The 24,497-nt window shown below is 42.6% G+C and overlaps 1 non-coding gene across 1 annotated transcript; it reads left to right on the forward strand.

The window, feature by feature from the left end:
- Positions 1-23,857: 23,857 nt before the first annotated feature.
- LOC128579219 (U6 spliceosomal RNA) lies at positions 23,858-23,964 on the forward strand. Its single transcript, XR_008378090.1, has one exon. It is a non-coding gene; the product is annotated as a U6 spliceosomal RNA (small nuclear RNA).
- The last annotated feature ends 533 nt before the right edge of the window (positions 23,965-24,497 follow it).

Below are 24,497 nucleotides of genomic sequence, written 5' to 3' on the forward strand. Positions count from 1 at the left end.
ACCCACCCCGTGCCTCACACAAGGGGGAAATGCCATTGCTGGGGTCTATTGTGGTCAGGTAGAGTGTGCAGCCTGAAGCGCTGTGTGTTGGCCCGAGTGTGCAATCCCAGCATGCTGATGGAGCTGGTTGTGCAGGAGAGCCTCACCAAGGTGGAGTCAGAAGGTGCAGAGTCCCTGTGGGCAGAATAAGACCTGGTGGTGACCAACATGATGCTGATTGTACATACAGAAGAGGTCATAGAGGGAAGGCAGGGAATACTCCAGCTTACCCAGGAAAATGAGCATGAAGGTGAAGATGATGACCAATAGGAGGAGGAAAATGGTTAGGCAGTGGATGTGCACTTGGGCCCCAGGCACCCGTCTGCTCTCGGAGTTCTCCAAGAGATCCAGCAGGACCTGAATAGAGTGAGTGCTTGAAGCAGCATGAACTATCCTGGGAAGAAGCATGAGGTCTGGCAGAGGCTGAAGGCACACCTTGAGTGCAGGAACACCATCATCTGGAGTATCCCTGGCTTCTGGACCAAAGCTGTATCCTTACTGCTGCTCTTTCATAAAGGCCTGCACTGGACTAGTCCAGGGACAGAGGGAAAGGGCAGCACATGGGAGAGAGAAGGGCTCAGCCCTAGCAGAAGAGGAGTTGGGTCAGGTGATAGTAGGGTCCTCTTCTCACAGCCACTCACTGACAGTGTGGACAAATCTTAGCTACTTGCAGGTAGTGAAGGAGCCTGTGTCAGGGTCTGGGAACAATGGTAATCTCTCTAAAGTAGGACAGATGCAAAAAGTGCCCTTCTCAGGCAGCACAACTTTGAAGGAAACATTCCTGGAGAAGGTTTTCAGGAGTGGGAGGACCGCCAAGCCAGAGATATAAAGGCTTTGCATGGTTGTAGGAGCTTGACACTGACACTGAAGGTGGTCCAAAATTGGGCCGAGGTTGTGTCAGGTTTGGTCCTCTGGAAGACACTCGTTTCTCCAGAGCCTCCTTTTGTTTAGACAAGCTGCTGTTATAGCCCACATACAGCCCAGTCGCAGGGATATGTGCCCTGCCTTACAGCCAAAGAGATTTTAGGAGCACAGCTAGGAAGACCCTAGAGCTCAGTGTAAGTTTGAAGAGAGGACATCCCACAGGGGAGGAAGCAGGGAGCACAGTAGCCATCATGTGGAGAGAATAGAGCCCATCTTAATATCAGCAGTGTGGATCCAGCAGCAGCACCCCAGGGCCATAGGGGTTTCTAAAGGCCTGTGTAAGCCAACCCTCCAGAAATCAGTGCAGTCCATCATAGGTAGACACACCACTAAAAGAAGGAGAGGCCTGAGAATGTCTTATAAAAGGCAGGGTCTGAAGAAGACATGGGATCTGTGGGAGGTTTAAGCCTGGGGCATCCCCTTATTTGATACTCCCACACGGTCAATGCTCTCCAGACCTGCTGCATGACATGGCACCTAGTTCCTCTTTCCCTGACTAGGTAAAGGCCATTAAACAGAAGCAGAAAAAGCACCACCAGATTTCGACTAAAATCACAGAGCAAGATGCAGATGTGCTTGCCGTCATGACCAATTTAGAAGCAGGCCAGAGAGGCTGAGTCTGGCCTGCATGGGTGGTTGTGGTGGCATTTGAGGGGCAGAGTGGTGAAAGAGAACCAGCCCAACCAGCAGCAAACTGCCCACCTCAGCTCACACAGGACTGGTCTCCCTTCCTCTAGGTGCCATCTCCCATTGTTCCCTGGCAGTTGGAGGAAGTCAGCATTCCCAAGGATGGCTGCAGGTTGAAGTTTTTCTTCCATTTTTACCCGTACTTCATGAATAAAGTGCTCACCATTCATTATCTCCTTACTATAGCTGGTGGGATGTGACTCCCTGGATGATCTTGGATGGGACTGAGTATGCCTAGGCTGTTCTCAGTCCTTTCCTAATTTCCTCTTCTCCAGGGTATGAGGCATTTGGTTGAGGCATTTGGTCTCTGATTCAGTATTCCTAGGCTGATGATGACAAAGCACCCTGCTTGAGGAAGGACACTAGCGTCCGGAGATTCATCTGCTGGTGGTTGAACAACAACTGCCCATGTTCTAACTAGATTGCTTAGGTGCGAACCCTTAGGTCATCACCAGAAGTCCCCGGTGTACATTTCTAGGATTCTGAGATGTGGGCTTATTTCATGGCGCAGCACATCATTCTTTTGCTTCTAGATAATCATTGAGGTCCTGTGGCTTAATTCCTTGAATATTACCTGAGCGAGGGAGACACCATGACGGAGAAGATAAAAGAGGTCAGGTTAGCAGCCCAGGATTGGGTCTTGAGGCCTGATTCGTGTCTGGGGAATAGTGGAGTAGGTGAGGCTTTAGAGTAACTGTAGTGACCACCAAAGGTCACCTTGGAGTTAGAAGAGAAAGGAAAATTGAGAGACCCAGATGTCATTCTGGGAAGCTCAAGCCCAATAGAGGTTCAGGATCACTGAGGAGAAAGCAGGTCTAAATCAGTAAGTGTCTTTCCCTGAATGGTCATGCTCTGGGTTTTAAGCCACCCTGAGACCTCTCCCAGACATTCAGTGTGGCTCCCTGCATTCACCAGCATGCCTCCATAGATATGGATAGATTGACTGCAAAATTGCTGTGCCTACCTGTTTTCAACCCTAACGTCCTAGTTTTCAATCCAATCCTCCTCTAGATATTTCTTTTTAATCCTCAAAGCTGCCATTTAGGCCATAGATTCACTATAGGCCAGAGTCCAGATAAGAAATGGTGAGTAGAGGGCCCTGGAGTGGAGATTGGTACAGGATTGGGAAAAGGCAAAGAATAGTGTACCTGCCCGAGAAACGAATGTGAGCATCCAAATCCAAGGGTTTGTATGTCACTCAGAGATCCCAGAATCCTTTCATGAATATGTCTGCCTCTGTGTCTTGATGTGTGCATGTTTGTTCACTTAGAGTAACTTCATTTGTATGTGTCTCTTGGCAACAGAGATCTGAGAATTCTCTGTGGCTGTTTCTCATAATGAGGGAAGAAAAGTGAGGAAAGTTTGTCTAGTGCAATATGCACAGAGTAGATGTCCTACATGTGGAGTATCAATACACTCTACAAAGTGCTGCTGTGTCCCTGTGTTGCATTAGAAGGCTGGGGATGACCCAGTGAAAGAATGATAGCACTTGGGACTTTTGAATTTGCTGCTAGGAATCCTTGTGTACCACACAGTGTGGTCCTGAAAGAGGAGTCCCTGGGCGGAGCAGTAGTATACTTTGAAGAAAGGCTGGCATTCTGCCTAACATGGGCAGCATGGATAGGGGAGGCAAAGGTAACAACCAGAGGACTGGTAACAACCAGAGACATTGCATGTGGCTAGTTGGGAGTCAAGGCCTTGAGACAGGTGTGATGCATGACTGCCCATGCCCCCATTGCCCAGGTAGGAATAGAGTGTGTGATCTCTCACATACTGACAAGACACAAAGGAAACTCAAACCTTAAGATTACTTGGCACCTGGGTCCATTTGAGGTATGTGCTTGCACTCTGCCTCCCCACCCCACACTTCCAGCCTTGAGGGACCACTTCCAAGTAGCTGTTGTTCTAGATGTGCAAGTAGGAAGTGCCTGAGGGGAGGACTGGAGATTGAGGTGATGAGTAGGGAAAAGGGCCCCCTGGGTCTCTGCTTCTGGGGATAGTGCTTTGTCACCAGCTTACTAGGAAGGGATGGACTCAATTTAGGACAGATGTCTAGAGACCAGCAGGGCAGGAGGATCTGTCCAGGTGATCTTGGGTGGGGTCAAATGAGTGACAAGAGTTTAACCAGGAGAAATCTGGGAACAAACACTGGTGGCTTGAAAACACTACCTATCCCACTGTGCTATTCTATGAGGAGAATAACCTGCAAGACAATAACAGTGTCATGTGTGAATACTTTGTGGTGTACTCTGTCCTGGGGAACAGACACATAGCAGAAGGTGGGGCATTCAGAAGGAGACCACAGAGAGCTTCTTCCTTCAGAATTCACCTCCTCAGCTTCCCCGCATGTGTCTGTGAAAGTGCAAACAAACAATATCCACAACTATGGGGGGACAGGTGAACTCCCAGTCTCAAGTAAGGGGGTACATAAGTGATGGTACCAGCTAGGGCATTGCTCCAACCATGCACTGGAGCTACCAAAACTACCAAACTCTGCTCAGAAGTCTCCATTCTTATGTCAGGAAGGAAGGTGCAATACAGGACCCAGGAGATGAAGTGATGAAGGAGATGCATGATATACTGACCTGACAAACATTCATCAGGAAGAATCAAATTTTCTGACACAGAATAGCCCTCCCTCTCAAGTCCAGGTGCAACTGTCTCCCATTCTTTTCCCTTACAAATTGGGGGAGGGGAGAGTGTGAATCGCCCTTGTTTAGTACATGGCTTTGTTGGCCACTCCCACAGCCTTAGTGCTGAAAACACCACCATCCTTTTGCTTTTGCCCTCAACACATCATTTGAAATGTTAGTTAACATGATTTAGCACATGAATGTTCAGGGCCTCTGCTCAAGGCCTCATAGGTTTGTAGGACAGAGAAATGTGGATCTTCCTTGGGATGTGAAGGAGGCATGCACAAAGACCCATTGCCATTACCTGTGGCCTTCATGGTGGATGAACCTCACCTTTCATGTGCTACAGACAATGAGCACTTTTGAAGGCTCCAATCTGAATGTCACTGTTTCTCATGGCCTCCAGGTCTCAAAGCAACCTGAAGTGTGTCCACCTAGCCTGCTGGAAGAACCTGTCTCTCATCTGCTACTATCAGCCTCCCTCTTTCCCTTTTTCTTCCTCACTCTCCCTCAATTCTCATTCTCCTCCATCCTTCTACTCACTGTTCTTAGTTTCTGTCCCACTCCCTCACCAACCCTAACCTACCTGACTGACACTGGGCACAGGGACTGTTCCTCTGTTAACTCTCGTGTGAGCTTAATCATTCTGTGCTAGGCTTTGGATTCAATGAAATCTTTGGGTGCTACTGGGTTTCCGTGTTGTTCCTGCCTCCAAATACACCTAACTTTTCCTCATCTCCATAAACATAGATATAGGCTTCCTGGTAATTTCAACAGCACACACCTAACAGAAAGTGTAGTATGTGTTTCTTTACAGTGAAGGACCACCAAAGCTATAGTATGTGTTTCTCTTCAGTGGTAAGGACCTACTGTTCTGCAAGGCTGACCCAGGGGAAAGTGACAGCATTACCTCACAAAAGCCACAACCCATGTTTTCTAGAAAGCCACTTCCACCTCCAAATTCCTGCTCCACCTCCAAATTCCTCTAGTTGCATGGAGGTGTGAACACCAGCAATCAGGGATTCTTCAGGGTGGCCTGCCATGAGCCTTTTGGCAGGAGACTGTGACTTGGGCACTACCTGTTCCTGCTCCTGAACCAGACTTTCCAATGGCTGCATCTGGAGCCTAGCCATTCCACTCTAGCAAAGCCCTTGAAAGCCTAGGAGCAGCTGAACCCCTCAGAGCCATGTACTCCTACTAGGAAGTAGACAGTGGTGACTGCTCTGCTAAGTTGTGTCATCATACCTTTTCTGTGTTCCTTCTTGCTCTGTGTGCCATCATTTTCTGGGTCCAAGGAGGGAGGACAGGAGGAGATGTGCCCTTTTAATATTCCTAAGGGCAAACAGCATGTGCCAGTATGAGGATGTAATAGATGTAAACCTGGAGGAAATCCTGCAGGTGCTGGCCTGATGCAAACTGCCTCTCTCTGTGTCTCCAAATTGAGAACCTACAGGGTTTTTACCCTTGGCACCTCATTGATGGGCAGAGGTGCTCTGAAGGGAAGGTATGGGAGTGGCCCTAGCACTCCAATTCCAGCTGCATTGCCAAGCATCATATAGCTCTGTGTGGGCATTTGTCAAGAGTGTCATCCCCCCACCCCTGGCAATATATAATGAATCAGGGCAGAGCTGAGGTGCATTCGTGTATGGCAGCCTGTGTAGCCTTAGGAGCTGTATCCATTGGAGTGAGTGTACAATCACAATACCTGGAGCTATGTTTCACTCCTGTCCCAGCAGACCCAGCTCGACAATAGGGCCACTTCTGAAAATAACTTTGAGTTTGGGGCAGTACTAGGGCTTAACACTGCCAGAACTGGTGGTAGGCACTTCCATTTTTGGCTACAAGACATTTTCCTGTTCTCTGTGTAAGAGAGATATCTCCACAGGCACACGTAATACCAGCTTTTTCCTCCTTCATCTGTATTTTACTCCTCACCAGGCACATTGGCTCTTGCTTACATCCTGGGCACCACCAAAGCTGTGTCATGGTAGAGGGTGTACATCTTCCTGTCAGATCCTTCTCCTTGCCTGACAATAACATTAGAAATGCTCTCTAATGGTCAGGCTTGGATTTAACATCAGAGTTAAAGGCTACTCAGGTCTGAACAGAGTTTAGAAATGAGACTTCAGCAAGGAACAGTGCTCCTGCTCTAACTTCTGGCCCGCCCCACTCAACTGCACCAGATACTGCAGGCAGATGAGTCAGGACTGTCAGAATCCTAGGTTTACCCTAGAAGGTATCGGGAGGGTCACAGAGGCCAGAGCCTAACATTTGTGGACACTGGCAAAGGGAATTCCATTCCTAGGACCATGACAAAAGGGGAAAAGGAAATGTATGTCTGGCTTATTAGCCCTGACAAGTGGCCCATTGCCTGTTCCTGTGGTGCTCCTCTGCCTGCCCAGTTATAGGTGGCAGGATCTGCAAGTAGCCACATAACACTAGGAAATTTGGGCAGAGTCCTCTATCTGCCCACTACGTTGCAGCAGAGTGGAACATCCCAGCAGGCAAAGGTCCAGCCTGCCAAGCCATGACTCTTGAAGGGATGAGAAGCCTCACATATCAAAGTCTCAATCTGTCCTGTACAAGTCTGGGCCACTGTTTGGCCCTATGGCCTACCCCAGAGAAAGTGCTCAGGAAGTTGATTCAGGAGTTCCAGCTGGATACCAAGGTTAGGTTCAGTCTCCATGGGATTTAAAAAGACCCTCGGTGATAGTGTGAGTGACAGAAGGTGCCTATATTTTCCACTTTGATAAAACAAAACTCTATTCCATGCTTTCCATGCTGATGTTCCTTAGACCTTCCTATTCAGCAACAAGTTCCACATATAATCATGACTCCCTCAGGATTATACACAAAAGAATTATTTTCAGGGTCAGGATCACCCAGGGCTCTGTGTTACAGTCCTTTTTAAATACAATACATATTTCTCTGTCTCCCAGCTCCATCCTTTGTCTTTCTGCTATGTGTTTCTCTCCACTCCACCACCCTCTTTGTGTGTCCCTCTAGCATGACAGCTTCTCTCTGTTTCTCTCTTCCTCCACAGAACTCTTGCTGTGGTTCTCTGTTGGCTCACACACCTCTGTCTGGGTACTGCTGTCCCCTCAAGAATTCTCACCTACATCCCTCTGTGTGTGTGTCTCACTCTCCATGCACAGCCCTCTCCGTGTTTCTCCTTGTACACCCACAGAACACCCTGAATGGCTCCATCTCCCCCAAACCTCACTATGTGCCACACTCACCTTCCTTTCACTCTCACTCTGACTCATTCTCCCTCATCAAGTTTGGAATGCATCACTGACTGGCAGGGCATGTCCACTCTCGGAAGTCTTTTATGCTAGTACATGTCTAGCACTCAGGTCTGCCTGCCGGAGTCTATGTCAGTGTCATTACCCTGTCTTGGCTGCTATTGCCCCAGTCACTCTTCCTGTTTACCTAAACTTGTTCGGCCATCCCATGGAAGGTATGCTGAGGAAAACTTTTTCAAGGGCTTCACAAGGAGAAGCATACACTAAGCATGCGTAGTGTATGGGAAAGCTAGGAGGCCTTCTTAGAAGCTTTGGGTCATGGCCTAGAAAGTCCTCTCTCTCACAGGAAAATGGAATTGCTGTTACAATAACCCTGGGAGGAAGCAAATATTCATCATTCCATGGAGCATGGAGACACATGATTTCTCTTGGTACAGAGACCAGAAGTTATGATCTCAAAAGGAGCTGCGTAGAAGGGCCACATTCATAGTGTCTCTGATATTCTTTGTGAATTCTCAGGAGACAGGTGGACATTCATTGACTGTTCTCACCATTTCACATAACAAGTAGTTTTCAGGGACTGCAAAGACACACTTTCCTCAACACACCCTGTCAGATATTAACCCACTATTTTGTGTGGGAGATGTCCACAGACCTAGTTCCAAGTGTTTGCCACCAGCTTCTGGGGAGGAAAGACTAAGTTTAGAACAAAGGTTTAGATACCAGAAGGGCAATTAGACCCATTCAGGTGAACTTGGTTGGGGTCATATGAGTTACAAACACTTGTGTTTGGAAACCGCTACCCCTCCCACTGTGGTATTTTGAGAGGAGAAGGATCAGCAAGACAAGAGTAGTGGCACGTGTGTGTCCTTTATGATGTTATGCTATTATCCACAAAAGGCACAAAGCAGAGGGTGAGAGTTTTTGGTAAAAAGGAAACAGAGAGCTTCCACCTTCAGCATCCAGTCATCACTTATGGGGTCTCTTTCACCTCCTGTGCTTGTGGAAGTGCAAAAAAATGTTATCCAAATTTAGGAAGGGACTGTGGTACCAAAACTTTCCTAAGTGTAACTCTGCTCTGCAGCCTTTATACCTGTGTTAGGAAAGAGGGGTGATACAGAATCCAGGAGATGGGGGCATGAAGAACATACATAATATATGGACTTGATGAATGTAAGCAAGAAGTGTCAAAATATCCTACACAGAATGGAGTTCCCTCTCCTATCCAGGTGGGATTGCCCCCCCTGTAGAATCTGCCTTCCTTGGAAGGGTTTTCAGAGGAAGAAGTCTGTATGGCCCATAAGTACTACATGACTGTGTTGTCCTCTCACATAGCCTTAGTTATGAAAACCACAACCATCTTTTGCTTTGTTCAGATGAACAAGTCATCTGAAATGTTAGTCAAGTTGATTCAGCTCATGGTTGCATGGGGCCCTTCTGTTCAAGGCCTCACAAGTTTCTAGGACAAAAGGACACAGATCTGCGTTGGAATGTGAGGGAGACATGCAGAGAGACCCCCTGCCATTACCAGGGATCTTCTGTGTAGACTAAACTACCCTTGTGTGTGCTGCAGACAGTAGGCCCCCGTGAAGGGTGCTGTGTGGATGCCACCATTTCTCATGGCCACCATGTCTCAAAGCAATGTGCAATAAGTGTGTCCACCTACCCTGCTAGGAGAACCTGTCTCTCCTGCTATTCTTTGTGTCCCTCTTTCCATCCTACTTCTACTGTCACCCTTCTCATTCTGTCCTTGTCTTGTCCTCACTGACCTTTGCCTCTGCCTCTGACCCATTCACTCACCTGCAAACCGCCTGACTTGACTCTTGGCCTGGGGAAAGATCTTCTACTCCCCACATGTGCCTGGCCAGTCTCTGCACCCTGGGATCTCCTGTGTGCCAGGCTTTGGATTCATAGAAATGCCTGGGATCTACTGGGTCTCTATAATTTCCACAATAAACCCTGTAAATACCCTTTATCTGGTGATCCCTATAACCATACACATAGGCATGTATCTATTTTCAACAGCGCATACCTAATAGAAGCTGTAGTATGTGTTTCTATTATTTATAAGGACCCGTTTTTCTGCAAATCTGACCCTGGGCACATGAAATCTTTGGCTTACAACAGCCACATGCTATACTCATTAGAAAACCACTTGTCCCTCCCATGCTTCTCTCTTAGGGACCTGGCTGCATGGAGGGGTACACAACCAGCAATCAGGGATTCTGATAGGCGGCATGCAATGCGCCATTCAGCAGATGACTGTGACTTAAGCCCTGTCTATTCCTGGCCCTGGTCCAGACCTTGCCTTGGTGCTACCTGTAGTCAATGGAGAATAGACATCCTAATCTAGCAAAGGCATCAGGAGATTTCTCTCCACTCTGTCAACAGACACCCTCAGGCTCATGTACTCCTGCTGTGGATTAGACAGTGCTGGCTTTTCTTTATGTCAATAAATGCTTTGTGTGTTCCCTTTTGGCACCTGTTAGACCATATATTGGCACTCAACAAGGCATCCCAGAAGTAGATGTGTAGTTTTAATATTCTCCAAGAGTAAATAGCAAGCAGTACACCAATCAACACCTGGTTTAAACAAGAAGGACTTCCCCAAGGTGCTCCCTACTTAAGCCTGTACTTGAGTGTCAAGGGTGAACTACTGAGTTATGGCCTCTCATGGGTGTGGCCCATATGTCACAAAGGCCTGTTTGTGCATGCCCCTGGTGACCCTCTGTGATGGTGCCAAGGAGTCAATAGGTCAGGAGCTTTGGTTGGTGCTCTTGTGTTGCCCTGGATGGTGTTTATTCTGGCAGAAGACTGCATTCCCAGGGCATCAATTTTATTTGCTCTCCTATAACAGTTGTCCATGCTGGGCACAGCCTACCTGGCAAGCAAGGAGAGTGCTTTGTGCAGTGAGACTTCCCAGAAAGCTCTGGATGACTTAGATCAGGAAAAGTCCTTTCAAGAAAGCAAGGACCTGTAGGATATTGGTAGGAAGCCTGTGAAGTTTGAGATAGAGGCCAAGGTTGGTAGTACAACTGAAGATGCCACCATATTGAGGGTGGCAGCAGTGAAAGACAGCTTGGCTGTGGAAGATCTGGAGAACACAGTGGCTCTGGGGACCGAGTTGGTTCTGAAGATAGAGGATATAGTTAAGGAGGTGTAGGTAGTGGAGGTGGTGAAAGGGGTGCCACAGGTGGCCCAAGACTACCAAGAGAACAATGAAGAGCAGGAGGAAAGAGGAAGATACAGAAAGATAACTGGGCAATAATGCCCAGACCAGCAATGAAGGTGCTGGATGTACTCCAGCTGGATGTGAGTGGAGTGAATGCCCAAGCCACCAGGGCCTACACTTGTCTCAAGCACAAGGTGGGGCAAAAATTAAAGGCACATCTTGAGTGCAGGAGGGCCGTCATCCACAGCATCCGTGGCTTCTGCACCAAAGTTGTATCCTTATTACTAGTCATTCCTTTTGGTTGCTAGAAGGTCAGGCATGGATGAAGGACCAGCTGACCACCAATGGGATGGGAAGGGATGATCTTCAAATGTGGATGAGGAGAATGGGATTGGGAGAGCAAATCAGAGGCCACTTTCATATAAACTGCCAGTAAAACCAGTGGATGGATCTTGTTCATGTGTATGTGGGAAGCAGGAACAAGAGAAATGTCTCAAAAGTAGGACAATTAGCAGTTAGAGCCCTTCACAGCAGGACTTTAAGAAAAACCTAACACAAAATCCGGGAGAAAAAAGTTGTGCCTGGTTTTAGGAGTTCATCATCTACAACCAAGGTGGTCCAACCCTGGGAGTTGTGCAAGATGCTGTCCTCCCGAAGATATTAGCTTTCCCCAAACTCTCCTATTGTTCTGACAAGCTGATGCTTCCCCCAACATATGCCCAGAGCCAGGACATGTGCCCTTGCTTGCATCCTAAGAACCTCTAGGAGCACTAGGCACAGCCAGGCAGCACTAGGGCTCTGGGGTACTTTCAAGAAAGACGTACCCATTGGAGAATAAGCAGGGAGCCTGGTAGACAGCCTATGGAGAATACAGGGTCCATCCAGACATCACAACAGTGGGTCTAGAAACAGAATCCCAACCATATGGGTTTCAGGAGTTTGGGGGAAGCCACCCCTCCACAAGTCAGTGCAGTCAATGACAAGCCCAATCAATGACACAGAGATATCACTGTAGATGGAATGATTAATTAAGGGAAGACTGAGGCTCCCTCAGGCCTACAGCGATTGTACATCTTTATTCATTGTATTATATATCCAAACTCATCAGATAGGAATAAGTAAGAGTAAAGAACAAAAGTATTAACTGAGACTGCCATTAAAAGTTCTCCTCAGCATAAATGTTGCAAAGCACATACATGTCATTTCTAAATCTGGAGCATTTAACTTAAAGATAAACTACAAGGACACCAGGCTTTCTGTTTCTGTTTGCTCACCTCCCTAACAGGTTAAATGAAACTTTTGTGTAATTTGAAATTAGGTAATGAAGAATAACACTTTAGCTCCAGACAGGTGCTAAATTTCCAGCTATGACTTGGCGGGGAACTCTGGGAATCATATCTCAAGGCCTTTTCTGTGAGCAGGGAAGAATTAACCCCTGCGTCTCTGCTGCTTTAGCAAGCAGGGAGGAATTTACTTCTGAGTCTCTCTTATAGCTGAGAATAGAATTTTCCCGTCTTAGGTTCTCGTACCAGAAGGAGCACATATGAGACAAAGCCACCTTTCTGTGGTGCAGAAAACTGTGCACCTTTACTACCCTTTTTCTAAATAACAAACATTGGCTTCTACTGCTGTCATAGCCAAAAAGGCAGCGACATTATGGTCACTGGTTCTTTTAATTTGCTGAATCTTTTTACACTTTATGTAAAACAACAGTAGTATGAGGCAAAACAAGAACAGAGAACCCACAGAAGTTGTAAATAAAGTTTGAATTTCATCTAATGGATTGAGTTGAGCAATTCCTTCAGATATGTCTTTTTATATTTCATCTCCATTTATTTGTTCCAATTGATGTTCAAAGGTATTGTAAACTTGATGTTGTAATTCAATAATATCAGCAGTTAAATTGTCATGATTTAATAAATGTTTTCTAACTTTGCTACAAGGAAATAAAGTTTCATTGTAAAATACAGGAGTAACACAATAAGAAGAAACATTCCAATTGTATTTCAATTTCCTTCATTTTCTAAACTATACAATCGATTTCCTAACAACACTACTGTTTTTCTAAATCAGAAATTTTATATAAAGTTCAGTGTTAATATGTTTTTGGTCAGTCCATAATTCTTCAGAGTTCTTATGCCAGTCAGCATCAAAGGCCTCAGTTTTTATTTTCTGAGTAAGGTTCACACTGGCTGCTGCAGCAATTGCAGTTATCGCAATGATTCTCAAGATAGCAGATGTTACAGTTCCATAAAGAGCTTGCTTCTTCTCAAGATTTTATCAGCCAATAATTGGAGAATTGAGAATGCTAGGGTTTCTTTCCACGGATGGGTCAGGTTGATTGGAACCAGACTCCAGTGCGTGCTCTCAACTGGTAAAGTTGTTCCTTAGATGGATTAAAACTCACAGAATTGTTAATGCAAGTATACATTTAACAAGTTGAACCAAACAATTTATTTGTTGCTTTGTTTCAAACAACATTGCCCTTCAACCACAGGAAAGGTAGTTGTAAATAGGCTTGAATGTATTTAGTTTTTGTTTTTACTTTAAATCTCATTTTACATATAAGCTTATTTTTATGTTATTCACCAGTCCAAATCTTTTAGGGCTGTAAAGCTGCAGTCATTTTTGTAGACTTGTTTAGGATAAACAGCAATACTAGGAGATGGTGATGAAAACCTACCATTCTTCCAGTGCCTAGGAATATTAATTGTTATACCTGTTTTATTTTTATTCACTGGAATATGAAGTGGTATTGGATCCTTAAATGAAGTCTTTACATAAGGAAATTGTGTCCAATTAAATATCTCAACATGAGTAGTATTGATAAGCATATAAGACATTATATGTTTTTTTTTGGTTGTTACATTTTATTTTTTTTTATTAAATCATAGCTGTGTACATCAATATGATCATGAGGCATCATACACTTGGTTCATAGAATATTTGACACATTTTCATCTCATTAGTTGACATAGCCCTCCTGGCATTTTCTTAGTTACTTTGCCAAGACATTTACATTCCACATTTGCCAAGGCTCACATGTACCTTGTAAGATGCACAACAGATGTGATCCTTTCAATCCCTCTCCCTCTACCCATGCTTTCCCCCTTCGCCCTATTCTTAGGTTGTAACTTGGTTATAGCTTTCATGTGAAAGTCCTAAGTTAGTTTCATAGTAGGGGTGAATACATTGGATATTTTTTCTTCCATTCTTGAGATAGTTTACTGAGAAGAATATGTTCCAGCTCCATCCATGTAAACATGAAAGAGGTAAAGTCTCCATTTTTCTTCAAGGCTGCATAGTATTCCATGGTGTACATATACCACAATTTGTTAATCCATTCGTGGATCGATGGGCACTTGGGTTTTTTCCATGACTTAGCAATTATGAATAGGGCTGCAATAAAGATTCTGGTACAAATATCTTTGTTATGATGTGGTTTTTGTTCTTCTGGGTATATGCCCAGCAGAGGAATTACAGTATTGAATGGCAGATCTATTTTTAGATCTCTAAGTGTTCTCCATATATCTTTCCAAAAGGAATGTATTAGTTTGCAGTCCCACCAGCGGTGCAAAAGTGTTCCCTTTTCTCCACTTCCGCACCAACATCTCTGGTCTTGAGATTTTGTGATATAGGCTAGTCTCAGTGGAGTTAGATGATATCTCAAAGTAGTTCTGATGATTAAAGATGATGAGCATTTTCTCATATGTCTGAAGGCCGCTCGCCTGTCTTCTTCAGAGAAGTTTCTTTTCAAGTCTCTTGCCCAGCCTGTGATGGTATCCCTTGTTCTTTTCTTGCTAATGCATTTGAGTTCTCTGTGGATTCTGGTTATTAAACCTTTGTCAGAGACATAACCAGCAAATATCTTCTCCCATTCTGTGGGCTGTTTGCTTGCTTTACATACTGTATTCTTCACTGTGCAGAAGCTTTTTAGTTTGATCAAGTCCCAAAAGTGTATTTTTGAAGCTGCTTCAATCGCCCAGGGAGTCCTTCTCATTATTTTTTTATATTTAGTCTAGTGCATTCAGTTACAAGCTTCCTTAAAGGAATGCATAGTACAAGGTAGTAATTTAAAATTAGAAAAAATATGATTATGTCTAAACTTATTCAGAGAAAAAGTACTCAACATAAATACTTTATTTATCATATCTGGCTTCTTTGATTTATTTTTATGTAAGCTGAACCAAGGTTGCATTGTCATACTAAGACAATGAGACTGATTTTCAAAACAAATTAGAGGGCCAGTTACTCTAGTTATATAATTAAAAATAGTGGTGCCTTTTTCCTCAGGCTTAAATGGTTCTCTAGTATTATAAGGACTTGGGAGCCAAGCTGAATTATTAATATAAATAGGCTTAATTGTTTCTAACCAACTTACACTTTTTAAGACAGAAGGGTTATGAACATAAGTCTAATATTCATATTTCTGGCACTCAGCTGGAACAGACAACGATGTAATAATTTGCCAGAAACAAATTAATAGCATTCATTCCTTATTGAGTATGACTTACCAAACCTTGAATCTCATGACACGGTCTTTTACTTGTCTCTGATTTTTTCATAAATGGTTTTGCTTAGGATATTTTAATAGACCGGTAGATTTTATTTTCCACATAATTTAACTTGATATGGTAGTCAGATCAATATATGATTTTCTTTTTATATTCAAAGTTTTAAAGAATTCTGAGAGTGCATGAAACCCTTGGGGCTTTAATCTAAGATGCTTCTATAGGAAGTATTAAGAACGCACTTCTCCCTCTACATTTTGTCCAATATACTAATTCACTTACTTGTGAGAGGTTGTGCATTTGACAAAGAGGTAACTCAGAAGGAATCAGAGTATTATTAAGTTTTGTTCCTTTAATAGAAAGGACTGCTAAAAGGTATATCTGTTGTGGAGATTCACTGGAATGACAGTCTATACTTGTCCAAATTTGACACTGAAAATTTAAATAATGGGGCTGATTACTAAAACAAATGGTGGTCCACAGACACCAGTACTGTAATTTAAAATGTTATTTCTTCTTTATTAGGTTTTGAAAGACTATGAATGTCACAAGGCCTAGGAATTCAGTTAGATTTATTAACATAAATTAGTAGACTAAGTTTAAACCAATTGACTTTTTTCAATAGAGGATGATTTGGGATATATGTGTAATATTTATATGATTGAGCACTTACCTAGCTAGTGAAGAATGAGATCATAACCAAGAACAAAGTGGACGTGGTCAGGAGTTGTCTATTCTGAGCTTGGGGGTATGGTCTTTTCTGTGCCATCTCTCAGTTTCAAAGTCTTGTAAAGGATTTAAAAGTTTGATGAATCTGTTGAGATATAAGCATATCTTCTTCCTCAATGTAAAATTTCAGCTGAGACTCAAGCATTTGTTAAGGTGTTTTTATAATACATTGGTTGATTTAATGGAGAGCAAGTAACAGTGACCGAGTATTTGTACGCTGGAGATTCATTTCTTTCATCCATATTTTAAAAAATTTTAAAGTAAAAACAGCTGAAGATATTTTAGTTTTATGAATAACATTATGCTGCATTCCCCCCTTTTTTCTTTAAGAACAATTTCTTTTAGTGTATGATTTTGTTTTTTAATTATTGCTTGTTCTGTACTATTACTAGGTATACTAGTAATATGTTTAATATTATATAATTTTAAAAAGGTAGCTCTATTATTTATTTTAATAGTAGACGGTTTACTCATAACTAAAAAAGCTTTTTAATAAATGAGAAATTATAGTATTAGCTTTTTCAGACGATAAAGCTGAAGTCTATGAAAAATGAGAATAAGTATTAATAGAATGATGAATATATTTAAGCTTTCTAAATTCTGGAAACTGAATGACATTCATTTGTCATCATTGATTAGACAGTAACCCTCTAGGGTTAACTCTTTTAGATAAATGAGGAGCTTTAAAAGGTTGGTATGTAGGGCAGGAGCATACTATCAGTCATGCTGTATGCTAAGAAATATCATTTTTTTTTTAAAGTCTGAGCATTAGTGTGATGTACAGTATTCTCATGCTGAGCTGTTGAAACTGATTTTATTAATTGATTAACTGCCTGTTTTTTCATAGAAATAGATCTAGGTAAATTCCAATGAGCTCAAACATGAGTAATATAAATTGGAAAATTTGTATTTCTAATTAATTGCCAAAGAGATAAGAATAATCAAGTGAACTCTTCAGTATTAATAGGTAAAGTTACTGTTTAATATTCTGTGCTGTATAAGTCAAATAAAAAAATCACTGCTAATACTTAACTTTGATTAGGATAATCTGTTAATAGTAAAACTATAGCAAACAATTTTACTTTTTGTACAGAGTTATAAGGAGACTGTTGTACTTCATGAGAATAAGAATCCATGCAACCAGATATCTTTATTAGTATTAGTATAAAATATTTGTGTATTAGAAATAGGTTCTAACTTTACTACTTTAGGTAAAGTCTAATTAGTATTTTTAAGAAATTGAATTCTTTTATCTTGAGGAAAATGATTATCTATTATTTTAATATGATCTGATAATGCAATTAGTTATTCTATATTTAACAGAAATAAATTAGAAATTTGAGCATTAGTTAAAGGGACAATAATTTTTTCAGGATTCCTTCCTACTAATTATCTTAAATGTTTTATGTGGAAAAAATAAGTAATATATGCCATTTACTGGATATTTTCTTAATTTCACCTTGTTTTTATAAAAATGGCTGTGACTTGAAGAGCAACCATTAATAAATTAGCTTGAAAAATGCCAAATTCTACTTTTCTATATTTTCTAAAATCATGATCTAATGTAACATTATTTTGAATTTGAACCCTGGCAAAGGCTTTTTTTTTATTAGAAACTGTTCTTACTCTGGTATCTGGAAAATTAAGAGGAAGCTATTACAAAACTGAAATAGTTGGAGTAAAAGACAAAAGGATTGAAAAACAATTATCAATAACTTTAAAATAATGAGTTAAATTTTTTTTAAGTTTTGATATTTTATCTTCTAATACATTAGTAAGAGTTTTATCAGAGTCACTATCCTCTGTTTTACTTTGTTTCTGAATGACTTCTCAGAGAAATTATATTTACAGGTCTCTTTGTATTTAGTGTCCCGGTCGGCGGTGGAAAAACATCATGTTCTGTATCAAAACCAGATTGTAAAGTTTTTTAAAGTCACAATTATCAAGTGATAAGCACTCGAAATATTTCTGCTTATAAATTCCTGTCTCTGGTGCGTTTGCCTGAGCACTTTTCTTATGTTCTTTTAGACTTTTAAATTTAGTTGATTCTTTTTGTCAGCTTTAAACCAGTAGCAGTGCTTTGCCACTATTTGAAACAACTCAGGTGGAGGAAGAAAAAGCATCTCAACTGGTTCTTTAACTACAGCAGTAACTACAGTGTAAGCTTCCTAATGTTAGGTTGAGATTCATCATAAACATGAGGGGAATCATGACGCACTCCTTTTTTTTTTTGCATCATTGAAAGAAGTTTGCAAAGCCATAGTAATTAAATTATACATAGTTTAAATATCTTGATCAATAATATTTCCTTGCTGGTGAAACTTTTTCATATCCTGCCTAATATCTTTCTAAACAGACAAATTTAGTTGATTTTACAGTCAGGAGAAAATCAATAAGAACATTTGTGAATGATAGCAAAAATGGCAAAAAGACTGAGTTTTAACTGAGACTCTCAGGGAGTCCAATAGAGACTGTAATAACGCATATATTCATCCTCAGTAGATACTGAGTTTCCCATTTTGTTCCTTTAATTATTCCTTTTCTTGTTCCTTTGAATTTTTCCCCCTTTTTTCCCCTTAACCATAATGCGGGGATTCCTGAGTACTTTCAGCCCAGTCGTATCCACCGTCTTCTGCCCATCCCAGGTTTTTTACCTTAAGTTCGATGACCAGAAATCCAGTGAACAGTCGATCAGTTTCGGTCCAGCCATACCCTGCTCACTGCACCAGATGTTGCAGTCCACCAGCCCAATCAATGACACAGAGATATCACTGCAGATGGAATGATTAATTAAGGGAAGACTGAGGCTCGCTCAGGCCTACAGCAATTGTACATCTTTATTCCCTGTATTATATATCCAAACTCATCAGATAAGAATAAGTAAGAATAAAGAACAAAAGCATTAATTGAGACTGCCATTAAAAGTTCTCCTCAGCATAAATGTTGCCAAGCACATACACATCGTTTCTAAGTCTGGAGCATTTAACTTAAAGATAAACTACAAGGACACCAGGCTGTCTGTTTCTGTTTGCCTACCATCCTAACAGGTTAAATGAAACTTTTCTATAATTTGAAGTTAGGGAATGAACAGTAATAGTTTAGCGCCAGACAGGTGCTAAGTCTTCAGCTATGAATTGGCAGGGACCTCTGGGAATCATATCTCAAGGCCTTTTCTGCTAGCAGGGAAGAATTAACCCCTGCATCTCTGTTGCTTTCGCAAGCAGGGACGAATTAACCTCTGACTTTCGCTTATAGCCCAGAATGAAATTTTCCCGTCTTAGGTTCTCGTAGCACATATGAGACAAAGCCACCTTTCTGGGGTGCAGAAAACTGTCCACCTTCAGGTTCACAACCCCACCCCCTCCTAAGAGAAGGAAAGCCCTGAGCATGTCTTACAAAAGGCAGGGTCTAAAGAAGACATGGGAGACTTGGAGGGCGGAAGCCTTGGAAGCACCCAGCCCCACACTCCTACACTATCAATGCTCTCCATACCTGCTACATGGCATGGTGTCTAGCTCTTCCTTCATTGTCTAGGAAAAGTTCCTTAACCTGACGCGGATAATGAACCACCCACATATTCCGACTGTAATCACCGAGCAAGACAAAGACCTGCTTGGCTACACGATCCATTTGGAGGTGGGTAGAGGAGGCTGAGTCTGGCCAGCAGAGATGGTGGTGGGATGTAAGTGGAAGTGTTGGCAAGGAAAAGGGAGTCAAGACACCATAAACCTTCCCACCGGAGCACAACCAGGCCATGTTTCTGTCCCTATCCATGCCACCTCCTATTTTCCCCTCCCAGGTGGAAGAAGTCAACATTCCCAAGTGCCACTGCAGGATCAAGTTTTTCTTCTGTCACAACCCATACTTCTGGAATGAAGTGATTACCAAGGATTATCATCACCTTAGTCTCACTGGTCGTGTGTGGCTGCTTCAATGGTGGGAAAGGGGTCTTGGGGTACCTAGGTGACATAATCCTTTCTGAATTGCTCTTCTTCCAGGATACAGGTCATCTGCCACCTGTGGTTCTGGGATTATGATGATGAAACCCCCAGCTGCAGTCAGGACAGCAGCTGCTTGACCTTCTTTAAGGGGCTACTGAACAACAATTGTCTGGGTTCTAATCAGTTGCTGAGGCTGGTTCCCAGTGGAACTTCTGATAACATCTGGCCTATGCATCTTGGCTTGGGCATGTACGTTTGCTTCTGTGTAAGTCTGTGTATATGTATCTTTACCTGTGCTTGAATCACAGCTTTGGAGACATATGCAATGGAGATTTGAGAAACGTCTGTGGCTGTGGACAATGAAGATTCTGTGTGTTTCTTACAACCAGGGGAGAGAAGGGCCAAAAGTACATCTGATGCAAAACACACGTATATGTTCTATATCTGGAGTCACAATAAATGCTCTGCAAGTGTTTCTGTGTCCCTGTGTGCATGGGAGGGGAGGGTAGCACCCAGTGAAGGAAGGAAAGAATCTGGGACTTTGAATTTGCCACTGAGAATCTCTGGGTGTGGCAGGGTATAGCTCTGAAAGAGGAGTCCCCGGACCCAGCGGGAGCATTGTGTGCAGAGAGGCTGGCAATCTGCCTAACCTAGGAAATATAGGTAGACGAGACAAAGATAAAGCCCAGAAGACTGGTCATCTGCAGACTTTGCACACAGGGATCTGTAAGTCAACGGCCTTGTGAGAGGCATAATGTGTGCATGGCAATGCCTCATTGCTGGGGTAAGAATAGAGTATATAATCCCTCATGGGGCTGATGATACATAAAATAATGTAAACAAATATAAACCCTAGATGGCTTGGGACATTGATCCTTCAGGGGGATGTATGCCACACACACATAGCCCAGAGGGCAAGCTTCCAATTAGCTGTTGTTGCGTATGTGAAAGTGTCTGGGGGCAGGATTGGAGAATGACAGGAAGAATGCATAAAAGAGCTTCCTGGCTTTCTGCTTCTGGGAATAGTGCCACGGAAAGCTGCCAGGAAGAGTCAGTTCCCTCCCTGAATCATGTGTCTCCATGCCTCCTTGTGTACATGTGGGCTGTGTGAGAACTTACACATTCAGACAGGCTGCAGTGGGGGGAGAAAGGCAAGAGTTGGAGGTACATGCCAGTAATGGGTCCTGTCAGAGACTTTTCCAAGGATCCCAAGCTGGGAGAGCATGTCATTCTGCTTAGGTGGATAGATATCCAGGTACTCGGCTTCTACTTTGCCTCCTCTGGAAGCTAGAGATCCCCAAACAGTGGGATCTGGGAAGAGTCCCATGTGAACATTCTGGTCAGGGTCACTCACAGAGGAACTGGCCTACTGGTGCAACAGACATCTGTACATAGTGTGAGCAAGGAAGTACACCAGTTTAGAAAAGGATCTTCATACTTTCTGTGTTTCAAGCTAAAGGGAAGAGGATGGCCTTTCCCAGATAGTACAGGGGTAGCAAGCTTTAGCCTGGGTTCTGAAGGCTTTGAAGGCTCCACACTATTCTGGGAGGGTGCTTACCAAAAACCTTTAGCTCCAAATGATGTCAGGGATTAACACTGCCGGCTGCCTCGTGTGGGCACTTCCAATGTGGGCTCTGGACATTTTCCCAGTTTTGGTGTAAGATAGGTAACTCCATGGGCACATGTCATGATATTGGCTCCCTTCTTTACCTGCGTACTCCTCCCTGTGTACCTGCATACTCCTCCCCTCTTCCTATCCTCAGTTCCCATGAAGCTATGTAAGTTAGAGGGTGTCACCTCTAACCTCCTGGATCCACCACCTGCTGGGTCCTTACACTTTCTGGCCAATAGCACTATAAACCCCTTCTCCTCTATCAGGCTTGAGCCTAAGATCAGAGGACATGGCTTGTGAGGTCTGATCAGGGCTAGGGCTGATTCTCCAGCAAGGGAGAGAGGTCCTGCTCTAAGCTTTGTCCTGCCCTCCAGTGCCCTGCACCAGCAACTAAATTGATCAGGTCTTCCAGACTCCACAGTTTACCCTAGAGGGTTTCCTAAGGCTTCTGCAGGCCAGTATCTAGTTTCAGTGGATAGTGAGAAAGGAAATGCCATTCCCAGGACTCTGGATAGAAATTTTCCATCTGGCCACAGAACCCCGACATGGTGCCCATTGCTTGCTCTGCCTGTGCTCAAGCATTGGTGGCAGGATCTGCCCAGGCAACACACAACAGAGTGAAACTTAGGCAGTCCTGTAATTGCCCACCATTTCTCAGCAGAGTGGCACATCCCACCCGGTAGGCCATGATCTCTTGAAGGGATATGGCATCTCACACAGAAAACTCTACGTCTGCCTGGGCTCTGTCAGAGTCCCACTCCTGTGACCTACCCCAGATTAAGTGCACAAGGTGTGATTCCGAAGCTACAGAACTATCTAACAAACATATGTTAAGTTTCCTCATTGCATAAAATATTTGAAAAATTGTTCTTATTAACTAATAGAAAAGTGAGGGGTAAAATAATGTAAATAGCAATACGCAGAAAGAGCAAATAATGTACTTCACATACACATAGGGAAGTTGATGAATGTCAGAGACTCAGAGAAAAAATGTGATTAAAGGTTTTAAGAAATACAAACATATACATTTTCATGTCTTTTACCAGATTTGGAATACTAGAAATATTTCATCTTAAAATGTTACTTATGGCTGTGTCCTTTTATCTTTTGTGTTGGAATTTTCATTATGTAAAAAAAAAATGTTGGTATTCTTGATGTATGTCATTTAGGTTACTAGCTCATGTTCATTTCTTAAAAACTGTTTTTTTTTAATTAAATCATAACTGTATACATTGATATGATCATGGGGCATCATACACTCGCTTCATAGTCCATTTGACATTTTTTATCACAATGGTTAACATAGCCTTTCCAGCGTTATCTCAGTTACTGTGCCAAAACATTTACATTCTACATTTACCAAGTTTCGCAAATACCCCTGTAAGATGCACCACAGGTGTGATCCCACCGATCCCCCTCCCTCTATACACCCCCCCTCCCTTTCCCACTTCCCCCTATTGTTAGGTTGTAACTGGGTTATAGCTTTCATGTGAGAGCCCCAAATTAGATTCATAGTAGGGCTGTGTACATTGGGTACTTTTTCTTCCATTCTTGAGATACTTTACTAAGAAGAATATGTTCCAGCTCCATCCATGTAAACATGAAAGAGGTAAAGTCTCCATCTTTCTTTAAGGCTGCATAGTATTCCATGGTGTACATATACCACAATTTATTAATCCAATTGTGGATCGATGGGCACTTGGGCTTTTTCCATGACTTAGAAATTATGAATTGGGCTGCAATAAACATTCTGGTACAAATATCTTTGTTATGTTGTGATTTTTGGTCTTCTGGGTATATGCCCAGCAGAGGGATTATAGGATTGAATGGCAGATCTATTTTTAGATCTCTGAGTGTTCTCCATATATTTTCCCAAAAGAAATGTATTAATTTGCATTCCCACCAGCAGTACAGAAGTGTTCCCTTTTCTCCGCATCCACGCCAACATCTCTGGTCTTGAGATTTTGTGATATAGGCTAGTCTCAGTGGAGTTAGATGATATCTCAAAGTAGTTTTGATTTGCATTTCTCTGATGATTAAAGATGATGAGCATTTTTTCATATGTCTGAAGGCCGTGCACCTGTCTTCGTCAGAGAAATTTCTCTTTAAATGGCTTGCCCAGCCTGCGATGGGATCCCTTGTTTTTTTCTTGCTGCATTTGAGTTCTCTGTGGATTCTGGTTACTAAACCTTTGTCAGAGATATACCCTGCAAATATCTTCTCCCATTCTGAGGGCTGTTTGCTTGCTTTACTTACAGTGTTCTTAGCTGTGCACAAGCTTTTTAGTTTGATCAAGTCCCAGTAGTGTATTTTTGAAGCTGCTTCAATTGCCCGGGGGGTTCTCCTCATGAAATACTCACCCAAGTGCTGGCTTCGGCAGCACATATACTAAAATTGGAATGATACAGAGAAGATTAGCATGGCCCCTGTGCAAAGATGACACGCAAATTTGTGAAGGGTTCCATATTTAAAAAAAAAAAAGAAAGAAATACTCACCCAGACAAATTTCTTCAAGGGTTTTCCCTGCATTCTGCTCTAGTATTTTTATAGTTTCATGTCTTAAGTTTAAATCTTTAATCCAATGAGAGTCTATCTTAGTTAATGGTGAAAGGTGTGGGTCCAATTTCAGTCTTCTGCAGATTGCCAGCCAGTTCACCCAGCACTATTTGTTAAATAGGGAATCTTTCCTCCACTGAATGTTTTTAATTGGCTTGTCAAAAATCAAATAAGGTAAGTAGCTGGATTCATCTCTTGGTTCTCTATTCTGTTCCAGATATCTACTTCTCTGTTTTTGTGCCAATACCATGCTGTTTTGATCACTATCGATTTGTAGTAAAGTCTGAGGTCTGGTAGTGTGATTTCTCCTGTTTTGTTTTTATTTCTGAGTAAAGTCTTGGCTACTCGAGGTTTTTTCTGATTCCATATAAAACGAAGTATTGTTTTTTCAAGATCTTTAAAATATGACAGTGGAACTTTACTAGGGAGTGCGTTGAAATTACATATT

Source organism: Nycticebus coucang, chromosome Y (genome assembly GCF_027406575.1).
Source record: "Nycticebus coucang isolate mNycCou1 chromosome Y, mNycCou1.pri, whole genome shotgun sequence".
Taxonomy (NCBI): Eukaryota; Metazoa; Chordata; class Mammalia; order Primates; family Lorisidae; genus Nycticebus; species Nycticebus coucang.